The 16,352-nt window shown below is 55.1% G+C and overlaps 1 non-coding gene and 1 pseudogene across 1 annotated transcript; both read left to right on the top strand.

Annotated features, from left to right (window-relative positions):
* The first annotated feature begins 286 nt into the window (after positions 1-286).
* LOC134426055 (5.8S ribosomal RNA) lies at positions 287-439 on the top strand. Its single transcript, XR_010029853.1, has one exon. It is a non-coding gene; the product is annotated as a 5.8S ribosomal RNA (ribosomal RNA).
* Positions 440-1,333: 894 nt separating this feature from the next.
* LOC134426200 (28S ribosomal RNA) lies at positions 1,334-8,763 on the top strand (annotated as a pseudogene).
* The last annotated feature ends 7,589 nt before the right edge of the window (positions 8,764-16,352 follow it).

The raw sequence follows: 16,352 nt of genomic DNA, 5'->3' as shown, positions 1-16,352 counted from the left end.
ACTGCCAACGTGGGCTTCTGCTTCAAGTTTGCACCTGAGGATGGCATCATTGCACCAGGTGTGACCCAGACTGCTCAGATCTCCTTCAGTGCCACCATAGTGTGGAGGTTTGAGGAAGAATTCCAGTTCAGTGTGGCTGGATCTCCTATGTCTGCACTCCTGACTATCAAGTAAGGACGGTCAAAGCCAGGCACACGCCCGCACATCCTCAGCACAAGAGAAAGGGGCACCCCATGTGAGCGGTCCCAGCCCCTCCACGGGTGCAGGATTGGTGCCAAAGCCAGACAACCCTTAGTGGTGGATCACTCGGCTCGTACGTTAATGAAGAATGCAGCTATCTGCAAGAATTAATGTGAATTGCAGGACACATTGGTCATCCACAATTTGAACACACTTGTGGCCCCATGTTCCTCCCAGGGCTACGCCCGTCTGAGCGTTGCTTGACGATCAGTCGCCATCCAGCGGCCACCACGGTGGTGCGGCTGGGGTTGCCTCACAGGCCAGTTGACTGTGGTCAGCGGCGGTGGTGATGGTGGCTCACTGGTGCCCGGAGGGAAGGCGGTCAGGGGTTTGGCAAGGGATGCGTTTCCCTCGGCAGCCTCAATGTTTTCGCTGTGACCCAGCAGGCGTCATAATCGTCATGGCCGTCATCGTCACTGTTGCCGCGCAGGGCTTTCATCCCCCTATATGCAGACTCAGGGACTGCTCCGTAGTTCCCCACTCCTGGAGTGAGCCACTGGGGCAGAGTTTGTCCTTGCAGGGCCCGTACCGCGGTACGGTGGTGGTGGCAGCTGAGGAGAGTAAGAGACAGTGTTGAAAGCACCGCCATGGGCCGAGAGAAGGGAGAGGGCAAGAGGGAGATGAGGCGCAGGCCTCGCCCCCAGCCTCCCCCCCGCGCGGGCGGCTGTCTGCAGGTGGGTACTGCAGGGGTACTGTGCCACTGCGCGTGCGCATGAGGCGAGAGCGCTGGGGACAGATGTTCCGACCCCCTCCTCCCTTCACCTGCCCTCCTCCTCTTCTGTTGTGGTCTCAGGGCGCAAATAGCACCATGGCTTTTCTCTCTCTCTCCACCAAGGCCATCACGTGCCGCCACTCGGCTGGTCCCCCATCAGGGCTGTCTCTGCCACACTCCCTTTTCGGTTCTCATCTCCGGGATGGGACACTCTGTCTCCGCTTCTCTCCCTCTGGCTTTGTTTTCCCCTGGCACGTGGGCGCCAGTGGGGGAGGAAGGTGAGGGTAGTAGGTGGGAGAAGCTGGCTGGCTGTTGGCCTGTTGGCATTCTGCTTCTTTAGGAGCTGTATGGGCCAGGAGGTGTGGCCAAGCTTTGGCCTTGCGACCTCAGATCAGACGTGGCAACCTGCTGAATTTAAGCATATTAGTCAGCCACGGAAAAGAAACTAACGAGGATTCCCTCAGTAATGGTGAATGAAGCGGAAAAGCCCAGCGCCGAATCCCTGCCCCACAGTGGGGTGCGGAACATGTGGCGTACAGAAGCCCCAATCCCTGGCGGCGCTCTCGGGGGACCCAAGTCCTTGTGATTGAGGCCGCAGTCTGCGGATGGTGTGAGGCCAGTAGCGGCCCCCGGCACGCCAGGCCCGGGGCTTCTCGGAGTTGGGTTGCTTCGGAGTGCAGCCCAAAGCGGGTGGTAAACTCCATCTAAGGCTAAATACTGGCATGAGACCAATAGCCAACAAGTACCGTAAGGGAAAGTTGAAAAGAACTTTGAAGAGAGAGTTCAAGACGGCGTGAAACCGTTAAGAGGTAAACGGGTGGGGCCCATGCAGTCCGCCCAGAGGATTCAACCGGGCGAGTTGCGGTCGGCATGGGTTCAGCGGAACCTCACCTCTGCCTCCCTTCTGTCCCCTGGGCGAACCCCGTCTGCGGGGGCGGGCTGGGGGATGCAGGCTGGTGCGGGCACTGCTGCCCAGCCGGCAGCTGGCCCTGGCCGGGCACATTTCCTCTGCAATGGTGCGCCACGTCCGGCTCCAGGTTGGCTGGGAAGGCCTCCGACGGGCAGGTGTTCCAGTGCCGCACGAGCAGCAGCAGGTGTTACAGCCCTCGGGCATCAGGTCTCGCCAAATCCCGGGGCCGAGGGAAAGGACTGCTGCCGCGCCCTCCTCCCCCCACATCGGCGGTGCTGTGGTGGGGGGCATCGTTTCCCTGCCTCTCACAAGGGTGGGGGGGGGCGGCATCATCACAGCGCGGCGTTTCGCGCAGGGGTGTGGGGGCTGGGCCTGCCAGTCCCTGGCACCACTGTCAACCGGGGCAGACTGTCCTCAGTGCACCCTGACCGCGCAGCGCCGCTGGGCCAGGCTCACGGGCCGCGCTGGGGCGCCCGGAGTCCGCAGCAATGTCGGCTACCCAGCCAACCCGTCTTGAAACACGGACCAAGGAGTCTAGCACGTGCACGAGTCAGGGGCCGTTGTCGAAAGCCCGCGGCGCAATGAAGGTGAGGGCCTGCGCGCGCCGGCTGAGGTGGGATCCCGGGTGCGTGTCGCGCCTGGCAGCCCCGGGTGTACCACCGGCCCGTCTTGCCTGCCGCCCCCTCGTGAGGCCGGGGAGGTGGAGCGTGAGCGTCCGTGCTAGGACCCGAAAGATGGTGAACTATGCCTGGGCAGGGCAAAGCCAGAGGAAACTCTGGTTGAGGTCTGTAGCAGTCCTGACATGCAAATCGGTCGTCCGACCCGGGTCTAGGGGCGAAAGACTAATCAAGCCATCTAGTAGCTGGTTCCCTCCGAAGTTTCCCTCAGGATAGCTGGCACTCGGCAATGGGCAGTTTTACCCAGTAAAGTGAATGATTAGAGGTCTTGGGGCCAAAACGATCTCAACCTATTCTCAAACTTTCAATGGGTAAGGGGGCCGGCTCGCTGGCGTGGAGCTGCGCCATGGAATGCGAATGCTCAGTGGGCCACTTTTGGTAAGCAGAACTGGCACTGCGGGATGAACCGAACGCCAGGTTAAGGCGCCCGATGCTGACAGTCATCAGAGCCCAAAAATGGTGTTGGTTGATCTAGACAGCAGGACGGTGGCCATGGAAGTCGGAATCTGCTAAGGAGTGTGTAACAACTCACCTGCCGAATCAACTGCCCTGAAAATGGATGGCGCTGGAGCGTCGGGCCCATACTCGGCTGTCACCGGCAGTACGATGCCCGCAGGGGCTAGGCTGCAACAAGTAGGAGAGCCACTGCGGTGCGCCTCGAAGCCAGGGGCGTGGGCCCAGGTGGAGCTGCTGCAGGTGCAGATCTTGGTGGTAGTAGCAAATATTCAAACGAGAGCTTTGAAGGCCAAAGTGGAGCAGGGTTCCATGTGAACAGCAGTTGAACATGGGTAAGTCGGTCCTAAGCGATAGGCGAGCGCCGTTCCGAAAGGGCAGGTGATGGCCTTTGTTGCCCTCAGCCGATCGAAAGGGAGTCGGGTTCAGATCCCTGAATCCGGAGTGGCGGAGACGGGCGCCGTGAGGCACCCAGTGCGGTGATGCAACCGATCCCAGAGAAGCTGGTGGGAGCCTCAGGGAGAGTTTTCTTTTCTTTGTGAAGGGCTGGGTGCCTTGGAATGGATTCATCCCGAGCGAGGGGCCCTCACCTTGGAAAGCATTGCGGTTCCAGAAGCATCCGGTGAGCTCTCGCTGGCCCGTGAAAATCCGGGGGAGAGGGTGTAAGTCTCGCGCCGGGCCGTACCCATATCCGCAGCAGGTCTCCAAGGTGAACAGCCTCTGGCATGTTGGAACAATGTAGGTAAGGGAAGTTGGCAAGCTGGATCCGTAACTTGGGGATAAGGATTGCCTCTAAGGGCTGGGTCGGTCGGGCTGGGTCGCGAAGCGGGGCTGGGCGCGTGCCGCAGCTGGACGAGGTGCTGCTCGTGGGTGAGTGCGCTCCGCGTGGCCTGCCCGGGTACCGGGGTGTGCACCGCGCAGTGGCGACTCTGGACACATGCCGGGCCCTTCCTGTGGATCGCCCCAGCTGTGGCGGGCGCCGCCTGCTCCCCCCCTCCGCCCACCCTCCGCCTTGCCACAGCTGGCGCCCCAGTGGCGGCCATCATTGTTGCGCACCGCTCTCCCAGCGGTTCCCGCCGGTGGGGTTCCCGCGGTGTGCGGCCAGTGCGCGCGCAGCCGCAGCCAGCGTAGGCTGAGCGGTTCGTGCGGGGGAGGGTCCCCGGGGGAGGGTCTCCGGGCCAGCGCCCCGCCTCAGTCAGTGCCTAGCAGCCGGCTTAGAACTGGTGCGGACCAGGGGAATCCGACTGCTTAATTAAAACAAAGCATTGTGAAGGCCTGAGGCGGGTGTTGACGCAATGTAATTTCTGCCCAATGCTCTGAATGTCAAAGTGAAGAAATTCAATGAAGCACAGGTAAACAGCGGGAGTAACTATATTTACTAACTGGGCATAGTCGCGGAAGTCACACCTCCTCGTGGTCCTGCCGGATACCCTCGTGGTAACTGAGTCGACTTCTGCCCCAGTGTGAGAGAGGGCGCATATCAGCCCTCCCTGTCGTTGGACTCACCACCCAATGATAGTTTCACGAATTGCTGAAACAAAAAGGTTGGCACAGTTAGTTCGCTGTTGCACAGAGCCTTGTCCATGGGCTGTTGTTGACACAGTTGGTAGTTTGAGAGAGGGTCAGCTACTATATGCTTCTACTCTCACTTGGACTTGTCACTTTATTGCTTACCAGACGGACAAAATGGCTTTGCGTTATATCTTGACTACCACTCAGACTGACCCATTAGATCTAAGGGTCATTGATGTCAAATTACCATCTATGCCCTGTGTGCCCAGGGAAGAGGGATTCGATCTTGTAAGTTTGGAGTTTTTTAACTCCAGAATTGTTAAAGAAGATGGTGTACATCATGTGGATGTTTGGTAGGGTTTGGGGCAACTCCCTGAGCCCTATGAGATCTCCCCTATGGGGATGGCCCAGGATGAGGCAGAGAGTGCAGTGGGAGGTACCGAAGAGCCCAAAACACCTGAGGCTGAGAGCGCGATGGGAGCTAGTGAAGAGCCCAAAACACCCAAGGCTCCTCACGGGTCTGAAGGTGGTGGTACAACGCCAAGAACACCTGTCGTGTCCATGCCTGACAAACAACCATCTTGTCCTTGTTGTGAGACCTGGTTTACTAGGATGTTGGGGCTGATTGACCATCTCAAAAGGACGCACGGGCAGAGAAAGATCATTTTCAGGTGTTCAAAATGTGGTAAACAAAATATAAAATACCACAGTATCTCCAATCACATCCCGCGCTGCAAGGGGGTGGTGTGTATGGCTCCCACTGGGGAATGGGTCTGTGACGTGTGCCAACGTGGGTTCGCTACTAAGACTGGCCTGGGTCTGCACAAGAGAATAAGACATCCTCTTGTGCGAAATGTGGAGCGGATTGTTGCTTCTCATCCCAAAGAGTCATCGCCCTGAGGGGCCCACAAATGGGTATGGACTAAGGAGGAAGAGGCTCTTCTGGTACAATTGGTGGACAAGTTTTTCCCTCCATATAAGGAGGCGGATAACGCCACATTCGAGGCCTTAATTACTGGAAAAGAGATTGATAAGAACATGCGAGAGATGTGCAAAACCTCTGCTCCCGGGCCAGATGGGATCACTTTGGGTCAGATTATTGCAAAAGGCCCAAAGTTTTCCCAGTTGACTGAGATGTTCAACCTCTGGCTTATCACTGGTACTGTTCCAGATGCGCTGCGGGACTGCAAGACAGTCTTGATACACAAGTCTTTGGATGCAGAGAAGCTTGGTGATATCAATAACTGGAGGCCTATCACTATTGGTTCAGTGGTGATTAGGCTGTTTTCCAGGATTGCTACTGCGAGGCTGTCCAAAGCATGTCCCATCAACCCCCGGCAACGGGGTTTTATTTGCGCATCAGGTTGTGCTGAAAACCTCAAGTTGTTATGGCTTGTGGTGGAACAGCTAAGTGAGAGCATAAACATCTGGGGGTTGTGTTCGTGGACATTGCTAAGGCATTTGACACCGTCTGTCATCAGCATTTGAGGGTCTGGTCCAGAGAGGGGTGGATCCACACATGATAGAGTTGGTGAGGGAAATATATCGGGATGTTAAGATGTGCATTTCCATGGGAAGAGAAAGGACAGACCCCATATACATTTGCTCAGGTGTCAAGCAAGGCGACCCCATGTCACCTTTGCTGCTCAATTTTAGTGATGGACCCCCTTCTATATAAACTCGAGAATGAAGGTGAGGTTTTCCATCATGGGGGCTGGAAATTTACAGCCATGGCATTTGCTGATGACTTGGTGCTGCTGAGTGACTCTTGGGAAGGCATGTGTCATAACATCAAAATTTTGGAGGCCTTTTGCAGTCTAACTGGCCTCAGTACACAGGGGGGAAAATGTCATGGCTTTTACATCAAGCTTACAAGGGACTCATATACTATCAATGATTGTCCCACGTGGGTGATTAATGGATCCCCCTTAACATGATCGACCCAGGGAGCTCAGAAAGGTACGTCAGCACATGGGTTGACCCCTGGACTGGCTTTCCAGATCCTAGACTATCAGAGAAGCTCATGGATTGGCTTCATCAGATTGGTTGTTCGCCTTTAAAACCTCTTCAGAAAGTCGATATACTCAGGACCTATACCATCCCGAGACTGATATATCTGGCTGACCATACCGAAGTTAAGGTGGGCCTGCTTGAATCCCTTGACCAATTAATTCATAACACGGTTAAGGAATGGCTTCATCTTCCCCCCAGTACATGTGATGCGATCTTGTATTCGAGTTTTAAAGATGGCGGTTTAGACCTCATCAAGTTGGCGTTGCTCATTCCAAGTATTCAGGTGTGAAGACTCCATAGATTAGCCCAGTCTTCGGATGAGACTCTTGTGAACTGTCTAAAGGAAGTACATCTGGAACGGTTATTTGGAAAATTGTGGTTGAAAGCGGGGAGGACACAAGAGTCCATCCCATCGATTTGGGAGCCTTCACCATTGGTAGAGTTGGGGGGCGACGATGGAGCCTGGCTGGAATGGGAAGCACCCATCCCTAAGATTCGTTACCCAACACCTTGTAACTGGAGGAAACGAGAATTTCATAAATGGACCCATCTGGTTGCCCAGGGCCATGGGATTGAGCATTTCGAGAATGATGAGATCAGTAATGCCTGGATAGGGCAGTTTAAGGGCATACCTCACTGTAAACTAATCACGGCCCTACAACTCAGAGTGAATGTCTACCCAACAAGAGAATTCCTGGCTAGGGGTAAACAAGAGTATGTTGCTCAATCATGTGGACATTGTGGAGCTAGATTTGAGACCACAGCCCACATTGTCAGAAACTGTGCCATCACTCAAGATGCCAGGATTAAGAGACACAATGCCATCTGTGAAACCTTTAGCGAGGAGGCTAAGAGGGAGTGTTGGACAGTTTTTGAGGAGCCACACCTAAGGGATTATGTAAATTAAGTATTTAAACTGGATTTAATCTTTGTCAAAGGTTCTAAGGCAGTTGTGGTCAATGTGACTGTGAGGTCTGAGCACTCTGATGTCTCATTGACTGAGGCCGCCTTGGAGAAGGCCAAAAAATATCAGCGCCTTCATACAGAAATTCAGCAACTGACCAATGCTGATGACATTGAATATGTTGGCTTCCCCATGGGAGCCCGTACCAAATGGTTTGGCAATAATAATGAGTTGCTGACCGCCCTTGGTCTCTCTAAAACAAGGCTAGAGAGAACCGCATGGGCCCTATCATCCACCTCCGTTGACATTGTAAATATATTCATTAGCCAAGCTAGATCAATTGTATCCGTGTAAATCCTGGTAAATAAACTAGGCCTCTCCCCTCGACAGGTTCGCTGGACAGTGGAATCGGTATTTGTTTGGGAGGGGTTCATCCGTCATAACCGCATCTAGCCCATTTTGGGCTATAAATTCCAATTTGGTCATTCAGGTGGACGGGCCACCTTACTTAACCCGGAAAAGGAACATATACAATTTGTATGTGTTTATTAAATAGCCAAATGCCTCGTCATCTAATTAGTGACGTGCATGAATGGATGAACAAGATTCCCACTGTCCCTACCTACTATCCAGCGAAACCACAGCCAAGGGAACGGGTTTGGCGGAATCAGCAGGGAAAGAAGACCCTGTTGAGCTTGACTCTAGTCTGGCGCTGTGAAGAGACATGAGAGGTGTAGAATAAGTGGGAAGCCGGGCACGCGCTCGGCGGTGCGGGGCGACCCGCCCGCCGGCGTCCCGGCCATCAGTGAAATACCACTACTCTGATCGTTTTTTCACTTACCCGGTGAGGCGGCGGGGGGCGAACCCCGAGGGGGGCTCTCGCTTCTGGCGCCAAGCGGCTGGCGCGCGCTGGCCGCAACCCGCTCCGGGGACAGCGGCAGGTGGGGAGTTTGACTGGGCCGGTACACCTGTCAAAGCGTAACACAGGTGTCCTAAGGCGAGCTCAGGGAGGACGGAAACCTCCCATGGAGCAGAAGGGCAAAAGCTCGCTTGATCTTGATTTTCAGTACGAATACAGACCATGAAAGCGGGGCCTCACAATCCTTCTGGCTTTTTTGGGTTTTAAGCAGGAGGCTTCAGAAAAGTTACCACAGGGATAACTGGCTTGTGGCGGCCAAGCGTTCATAGTGACATCGCTTTTTGATCCTTCGATGTCGGCTCTTCCTATCATTGTGAAGCAGAATTCACCAAGCGTTGGATTGTTCACCCACTAATAGGGAATCTGAGCTTGGTTTGGACTGTCATGAGACAGGTTAGTTTTACCCTACTGATGATGTACTGTTGCAATAATAATCCTGGGAACCCTTGGGATGGGATGGGATGTGTTATCCCTTAGAGAAGTGAGGCCAATGGAGATCTCTCCCCTGAAAACATTGCCTGCAGAACCCCTTCCAGAGCCCAGCTGAAGGCCTGGCCTTTGGGCTGGGATCAGTTTGGTCAGAGGGGTGACCTCCTTTGACCAGGGACACATCCTACTCTAGTGGGGGATGTTGCTGAGCAGGGCTTTGAGGGTCAGGCTGAAATGAATGTGCCAAGGGACAGTGAAGGGGCCTGGGAGGTTCCTCTCCACTCCTGGTGTGTGGCAGAAGGGTCTCACCCTCTCGTGGGTGGCTGTGCTCTGGTGGGACTGAGGCACCTGTGTGGTGCCCGAGTGCTGTGGCAGCTGAGGCAGCTCCCTGGCCCAGGAGAGCCTCAGTGGGCCCAAGGGTCAGGAACTCCCCAGCACTGCATGGGGCTCCTGGGCCAGCTGTGGGATGTGTTCTGCCCCAGAACCTGCTCAGTGCAGTCCTGGATTTCCTTGGGGAAAGGTCCTTGTTAAATGTCCTGGTTTTCTTTTTTATTTTATTTTCATATCTACTTCAAGTTCAGGATATGTGGTTCATGACTGTCTGGTTGGGAAAGTCCTAAACCTGATATTCGACACAGTCGTTAAGTGTGCTGGATCCCATTGCTCTTGTCTGTGGCCATCTTGGGAACCCTTGGGATGGGATGGGATGTGTTATCCCTGAGAGAAGTGAGGGCAGTGGAGGTCTCTCCCCTGAGCACATTGCCTGCAGAACCCCTTCCGGAGCCCAGCAGAAGGCCTGGCCTTTGGGCTGGGATCAGTTTGGTCAGAAGGGTGACCTTCTTTGATCAGGGACACATCCTACTTTAGCAGGGGTGTTCCTCACAATTGGTAATGATTTCAAAGACAGAGCACATCCCTTCTGGGATTTCCTTTCCTTTCTTTGAGCACTAAAGGAGGAATCTCACCCTGGGTTTAGCTACAGGGACAAAAGGCAGAAGCCTTTCTGTGCAGGTGAGTGCCAGTCCTTGCCCACACTCCCTGGAAACGGAACCCTGCCAAGCAGGAAGGAGATCCAGAGGTGAGGGCCTGGTGCAGTCAGATTGAGCAGTCCCACCTGTCCATAAATTCCCATTTCCAAAGGCCTCCAGACAGTCCTTTGTTATGTTGCCCATCCCCATGCAGATGCCCAGGACCCTGGGATCCCAGGGTGCACAGATGTCCCTGCAGTGGGCTTTTCCCAGCACAGGCCAGGACAGCCTGGAGGAGAGGAAACAAAAAACCAACCTGTAGAAGACCCAAGAAGAGACCCTCAAAAAGAGACTTTAAAACAGAGGAGTTCATCATCCTCAGGCAGGATGGGTGGGCTCCCCTTCAAACAAGCAATGTCAGTTTCCCACTGACACCAATCCTTTTCTACAGGATGGACAAATAAGGAGTAAATAAAAACCCACGGAATGTGACATAGATGAAGACTTCCAGGAGCCCAGTTGCGAGGTGCGGATGTTCAGGGACATCACACCATGACCAATATGATCAAGTGAAGCCAAATTTATTATCCCTAAAAAGACCAGATTTATAATAAGTTTCTACTGCCCACGCTTCTCTAGCTAATACATGATTGGTTAATCCTAGCTGTTAACACATCTAAATTAAAATGCTTATTGGATCATCTAATTTTTCGTGCATCTTGCTGTGGATGTCTGGCCCACCCATTGCTTTCTCTTTTTTCTCACTCTCCCAAGCTTGCTGACAAACTTGCTGAGTCCTGATGACTCTTCTTCTTGTATCTTTCTCAAGGATATACTGACCCCATTTCTGAATATGTCCATTATCCATTGTTTGTGAATGTGTTCATTGTCCATTAGTACAAGCAGGCTGGATTGTGCATCGGCCGAATATGGCCATTGTCTAGCAAGAACTCCTCAACCTACAAAAAATCCTCAACACCCCAGAGCCTGACCACGCCCCACAGCCCACCTCAGAAATGAACCACCCAGATTGGGTGGGGTGTCTGATGAAGGAGATGTGTGAGATGGGCCAGATGCTGAAGGAATACACTTCCCCAGCTGGTGAGGAAACCTCCCCCTGCCTCAAAGAGGGAGAGTCTGATGGTGCAGCAGCGGAACCCACAGATGTTACAACTGTCCAAGTTCCAGCTGAACTGCAGAGGCAGTCACAGCCAGCAGCAGTTGCTCTGTGGAAACGAGGAGGTCTAAGATGAAATCAGAGCACCCAGACAAGGATAAGAATGGAGGGCCCTCACAACTCACAGGGGAGCCAATGGTTGAGATCATCACTGAGTCCCTGATGTACAAAAGACTCTGTAATCTGCACACAGACATTGTACGCACAGGGACGTGAGGCTTGTACAACCTGGTTACTCTGGGTCTGGGATCTTATGGGTACAGGTGTCCAGCTGGATGGTGGTGAGGCAAGGAATTTGGGACGCTTGACCCAGGACTCAGGTATCAATCAGATTTTTGTAAGGGCGCCAGGGCTTTTAATAAGTGTCAGAGAGAGGTTTGTTCACAGGGAGAGAATGCAGGAGCAGCACCATAGAATGTGCTGGAAGACTAGAGGATGGGATCCAACAGCTGAGAGAAGTAACAGTATTGGAGGTACTCTTTGGGAGGGATGGACAGCATGATAATGACCCCAACAAGGTCAGGTGCACAGGGCAAATGTTGTGGAGCCTGGCGAATCTGGGGCCATCTCAATACGCCACCTTTATTGCAACAATTAATGCCGATACCGGCTGGGAGACAGTGGGTCATGGGGAGATGTTCAAAGGGGAGACAGTGACAAGTCAGGGTAGACTTTGCTGAGCTCTGTGCAAGCCCTTTCTCCCAGCCCTGCCCCTGTTGCTCTGTGCCCCCCAGTTTTCCTTTTCTCAGAGCTCTTCCTTCAGCCCCGTGCCTGGAATTTTGCTGGGATCTGGCCCCATTGCTGTGATGAGCAGGGGCTCTGCCCATGGACACCAAGGGGTCAGCTCTGCTCTGAAGCAGTGGGGTCATGGAATGGGGACAGGGACAAGTCCTGGGGTTAGATTCCATCAGCTCAAACAGCTCCTGAGGCTGAGGAGCTCAGCAGCATCTCCTGTCCCAGGACTAAGGGAGGGTGATGGCCAAAGGCAGTTTGAGAGGGTTTCCTGCTTCACCCAGGGAGAGCAGAGACAGCTGTGCAAGGCAAGAGCAGTGGCTGGAACTCAGTGAAGGGCTAGGGGAGCTGCTCTGTCACTCCGTCGGTCCCCAGCTGCCCTTTTCTGCAATCCAGGGCAGTCCCTGTGTTCCCCTGGAAATCAGCCTGACACAACTGAGAGCAGAGGGACCCACAGCAAAGCAAACTGGTTTAGCCTTTCTCAGAGTCCCAGCCCCACTCTGGCCAAGGACACTCCTGTCCCCCAGTGTACCCTGGAGGCAGCTGACAGCTTGGATGGCATCCTGAGGACACACCAAGGGTCCTGTCCATGGCAGTGCTTGAGGAGAGTGGGCTCATTGCCAGGGTCCCAGGCTGCCCTGCCCAGAGCTCCCCGGGCACAGGGAGCTGGGACACCCCATTGCTGTGCTCAGCCTGCACAGGAGGAGCCCAAGGGCTGGGCCTGGCCCTGCAGCTGAACTGCCATTGCAGAGAACCCCTCAGCAATGCCAGCAGCACCTGGGCAAGGCAAGGAGAGAGAGAGAGCTGGGCCTGAGGAAAAGCCTTTCCCTGGCCAGCCCTGCCCAGCCCCTGCCAGGCAGCAGCAGGGCAGGACAGTGGCCCTCAGGCCCTGGTCAACAGGGAATGGGCACATGGCCGCAGAGATGCCCTTCATCTCTGGGGCTGCTCTGCCAGCCCAGGAGGGACTGAGGGCCCTGAGCCCCCGGGCTGAGGGCTGTGCTGGCTGCGAGGGGACACAAGAGCTGTGCTGCTCAGGGTAGTGTCTGCCCTGCAGGGCAGGCCCAGCAGGTGCCACATCTGCCCTGCAGCAGGGCTGCCCTGAGCACTGCCTCCCTCCCTCCCTCCCTGCCCATGGCTCTGCTGCTGGAGCTGCCCCAGCCCCAGCTGCTCCTGTGGCCCCGGGCTCCTTCCCTGCCAGAGCTGCCAAAGCCCAGCCCAGCCCTGGGCCAGCCCTGCCCTGCAGCTGCTCGGCCCTGCAGGGATTAAAGAACAGCTCCCCCAGCCTGCGCACCAGGGAAAGGTGATGCTGCATGGATCTGGAGGCTGGGCAGGTGTAGGCTCTTGCTGAGGTTCCCAGGAAAACTCAGTGTGATGGCTGAACAGCCTCAGCTCCTGCTCTGGCCTGCACAGCTGAGTTTCCATTGCCACCAAGCTGAGCAGGGAAAAGTGGGAGCACAAATTCAGGAAAGCAGAGACCCAAGCAGAAAACCCCTGCCCTGAATGACCCCATGAAAAGTCCCCTCAGGAATGAGCTGGGCATGAGCTGGAGCTCTGAGCAGCCCTGGCCCACACAGCACCCTCTTCACAGCAGCAGGACCTGCCCTGGCAGGAGTCACTCCGTGCACCCACCGCTCACCTGCAGCGTCCATGGGGAGCTGCCAGGCAGGCTGAGAGCTGCCCCTGGCAGGTGGCACATGCCCTGGGCTGGCCAAGAGTCCTGAGGGCTGCAGGAGCTGCTCTGCAGGAAAGCCCTGGGCAGCCCTGACTGCAGCCCCAGCTTCACCCCATGCAGCCGTCCCTGGCAGCAGGAGCCGTCCTGCCCTGTCCCTCTGACGGTGCCCAGGGCAACCCCACTCTGCAGCACATCCTCCCCCAAAGCAGAAAGGGCAGCAGAGCCATCCTTACAGTCACATCAGTCCTGCCATCTCCAGCTTTAGGAGATCCCTGCAGCCAGAAACTGACTGTGTCAAAAACTGGGAAGATTTCTCCATGAATGAGCTTAAAATTGTCCTTCCAGTTCCTTTAAGTCTCTCTCTGCTTCACTGCTCTCAGGTACCTGCAAGCAGTGCCCTCAGCCCTGCTGGACTGAGAGAAAAGCTGCTCATCAGGAGAAATGACTTTTTGTGTTCTTCTTGGTTTCCAAGAGCTCCTGTGGCAGAAGCCCAGCCCAGCTCAGCAACACAGACACAGCACAAGGACTTTAATGACCCTCTCAGGGCTTTGCTGCTGTTTACATAAGACTCAGTCCCAGAGAGTGTTCAAAGAACTTCTCAGGAACTAAAAATTAAATTTAAACTCCAAAGTTTCTACAAGTTTTAATGGGTCCCACTGAGGGACACAACTGAGGAAGTTCTCCAGGCAGAGCAGAACATTGGAGGCAGTGATGACACGTGGGGACAAGCAAGGGAAAGGTGTCTCTGGTGCTGAGCAAAGCTGGATGTGTTTGAGGAATGCAAAGGGCCAAGGCCTGAGCCCCAGCCCCTGGCCAGGCAGATCCTGTCCCTCCCTCCTTGCTCAGGGCTCTTCCCGGGATGGGCACTGGCATGCGGGGATGTGCAATGCCAGGGGCAGGGGCATGGGGCGGCATCTGCCAGGCTGCTGAGCAGGGACAAGGAGACAATGAGGCCCCAGGCCTGCAAGGGTCACTTGTCCCCTCCTGGCCCCAGGGCCAGCAGCCATGGCCAAAGTGCTGCCCAAGTTGGCTCTGGCAGGGCTGTCTTGCAGCTGCTGCCCATCCCTGTGCCCTGTGCAGCCCAGGCTGTCCCACGGAGTCCCTGCCCTGCGCCTCTGTCCCTGCAGGCTGTCAGCATCCCCTGGCAACCCCACCTGGCTGGGCCCTTCCTTTGCTGACAGCTCTGCCTCCTGCCTCCCTCTGCCTGCCCACACAAAGCCTTTGGCTCATTATCAAAAGGGTTAATTCATTTTTACTGTGCCTGTGAGCTTTTAGCACAGGAACAAGGCATGCAGGGGCTGCCTTCCCAGCAGGAATGGTTGGAAGACAAGAAGACATCTGGCTCAAGAATGCAGTGATAGAAAAAAGGACTAAATCTGGGAACTTGGGGTGGGTTTTACAGTAATGGATAAATTCTAATACACATTTAGTGACATTGGTAGAATTACATGTTCACATAATGTGAGGAGTTATCCCTTGCTAGACCTCAGGCCTGAATAAATGATGCCCTCTTAAACTGCAAATGTGGGAGATTAGGGACCGATCGGAAGATCTCGTGATGTTACGGGTAGACAGAACCCCTCCCCTTTACTGTTAAAGTTACTTAGCCCCCCATTTTGTTGGCCGTTAACCCCCCTTATATATAACCCTGTGTAACCGTTAATAAATGCCATTTGCCGTCCACCACATTGGTGTCTGCGAGTACGTGGCCTGAGTGGCAGGGGCATTGTCACTGTGCCATTCCCGAATCAGGTCATCACACCTCCAGCGGAGGCAACAAAGTGGTGCCAAAACCTGGGACGTTGCCCGGGGGTCAGGGATCGCCTGGTCGGGTGAACAACGGCCGCAGCAGCTGGCCCAGCTCAGCGGGTAGGATACTCCCGGACCAGCGAGAGGAATGGAGACCCTTGCGAAGGTCATTTTTCATGTTCACAGGCAGTGGGGTATTGACTGCAAGCCAGGGGATTTTGCCCTCGTAGTATCAAGGCTATTGCGGATTGGGGTTATTGGGCAGCCGGTGGATATTCTCCACACAGAAATGTGGTATAGGTGTACCAAGGCCCTAGCCGAGGAGGCCATATCCTCAGGCTCGGGGCGGAATCTCAAATTATGGGGGAGAGTCGTGCGGGCTCTACGGAAAACACGGCAGGAGCAAGAAACGTGGAAAGCCGCGCAGAACTGTTTGCCTGTGGTGCCCTGGCTGGGTGCTGGGGCGGCTACGCAGACTGTGGGTGATTGTGATTTTGCTGAGCGCAGGGATTCACAGCCGTGGCGACGCTCTTTGCGGCTCCCAAGCCCAGGCGCGCCGGCTGACGGAAAAGACCGGGCGCAGTCATTTTGGGACGGGCTGTTGGAGAAAGCGCGAGGCACCACCGTTTAACTCGGAGGCGCAAGGCACCATCATTAACTCAGAGTCTGAGAGCCTGGGCAGAGCCTCCGCCTTCCGCGCCGCAGGGTGGCGAACCCCCGGGTGGGGGGACGTGGACGTGGTCGGCGGGAACAGAGAGGGTTTGCAGGACACCGCACACGCAGGCAGGAAAGAGGGGAGGGTTTTTCCCCAGTTCTCAGACGCGGCACGGACACCACCAAGCGGGAACGGAGCCAGATCGGGATTGGGACAGCGCAGGCGTTGGTCACAGGCAGAGAGGACGTTCCCAAGACCGCGCCTGCGCCGAGACGAGTGCACGGGAGGCGCGGTCAGGGCAGAAGCGCCTGCACTCCCGTGATGGCACAGGCAGAGACGGGGCATGGTCAAGGTGCAGAGGGTGCCCGAGGTACCAGCCCTGCTCCGGTCCCGTGGCAGTGGGCACGCAGCCAACCCCAACAGCCAGCTTCCATGTGTTTCACTATCTCTTTGTGTGATCATCTACAAGACATGTGTCTCTTCAGAATCTTGTCTTTTTGTTTCTTAACTACTCATGTTTTTTAGGTTTCTTTTAAATCCAGATTGCCAGTTTCGTGTTTTTCTTCATTTATTATTTCTTCAGTTATTATACAGTACCTCAGCTGAGAATTCAAGAGGTTTGCTGTGTTT

The sequence above is a fragment of the Melospiza melodia genome, chromosome 17 (genome assembly GCF_035770615.1).
Source record: "Melospiza melodia melodia isolate bMelMel2 chromosome 17, bMelMel2.pri, whole genome shotgun sequence".
Classification (NCBI taxonomy): domain Eukaryota; kingdom Metazoa; phylum Chordata; class Aves; order Passeriformes; family Passerellidae; genus Melospiza; species Melospiza melodia.
This window is presented reverse-complemented; position numbering and strand designations above follow the sequence as displayed.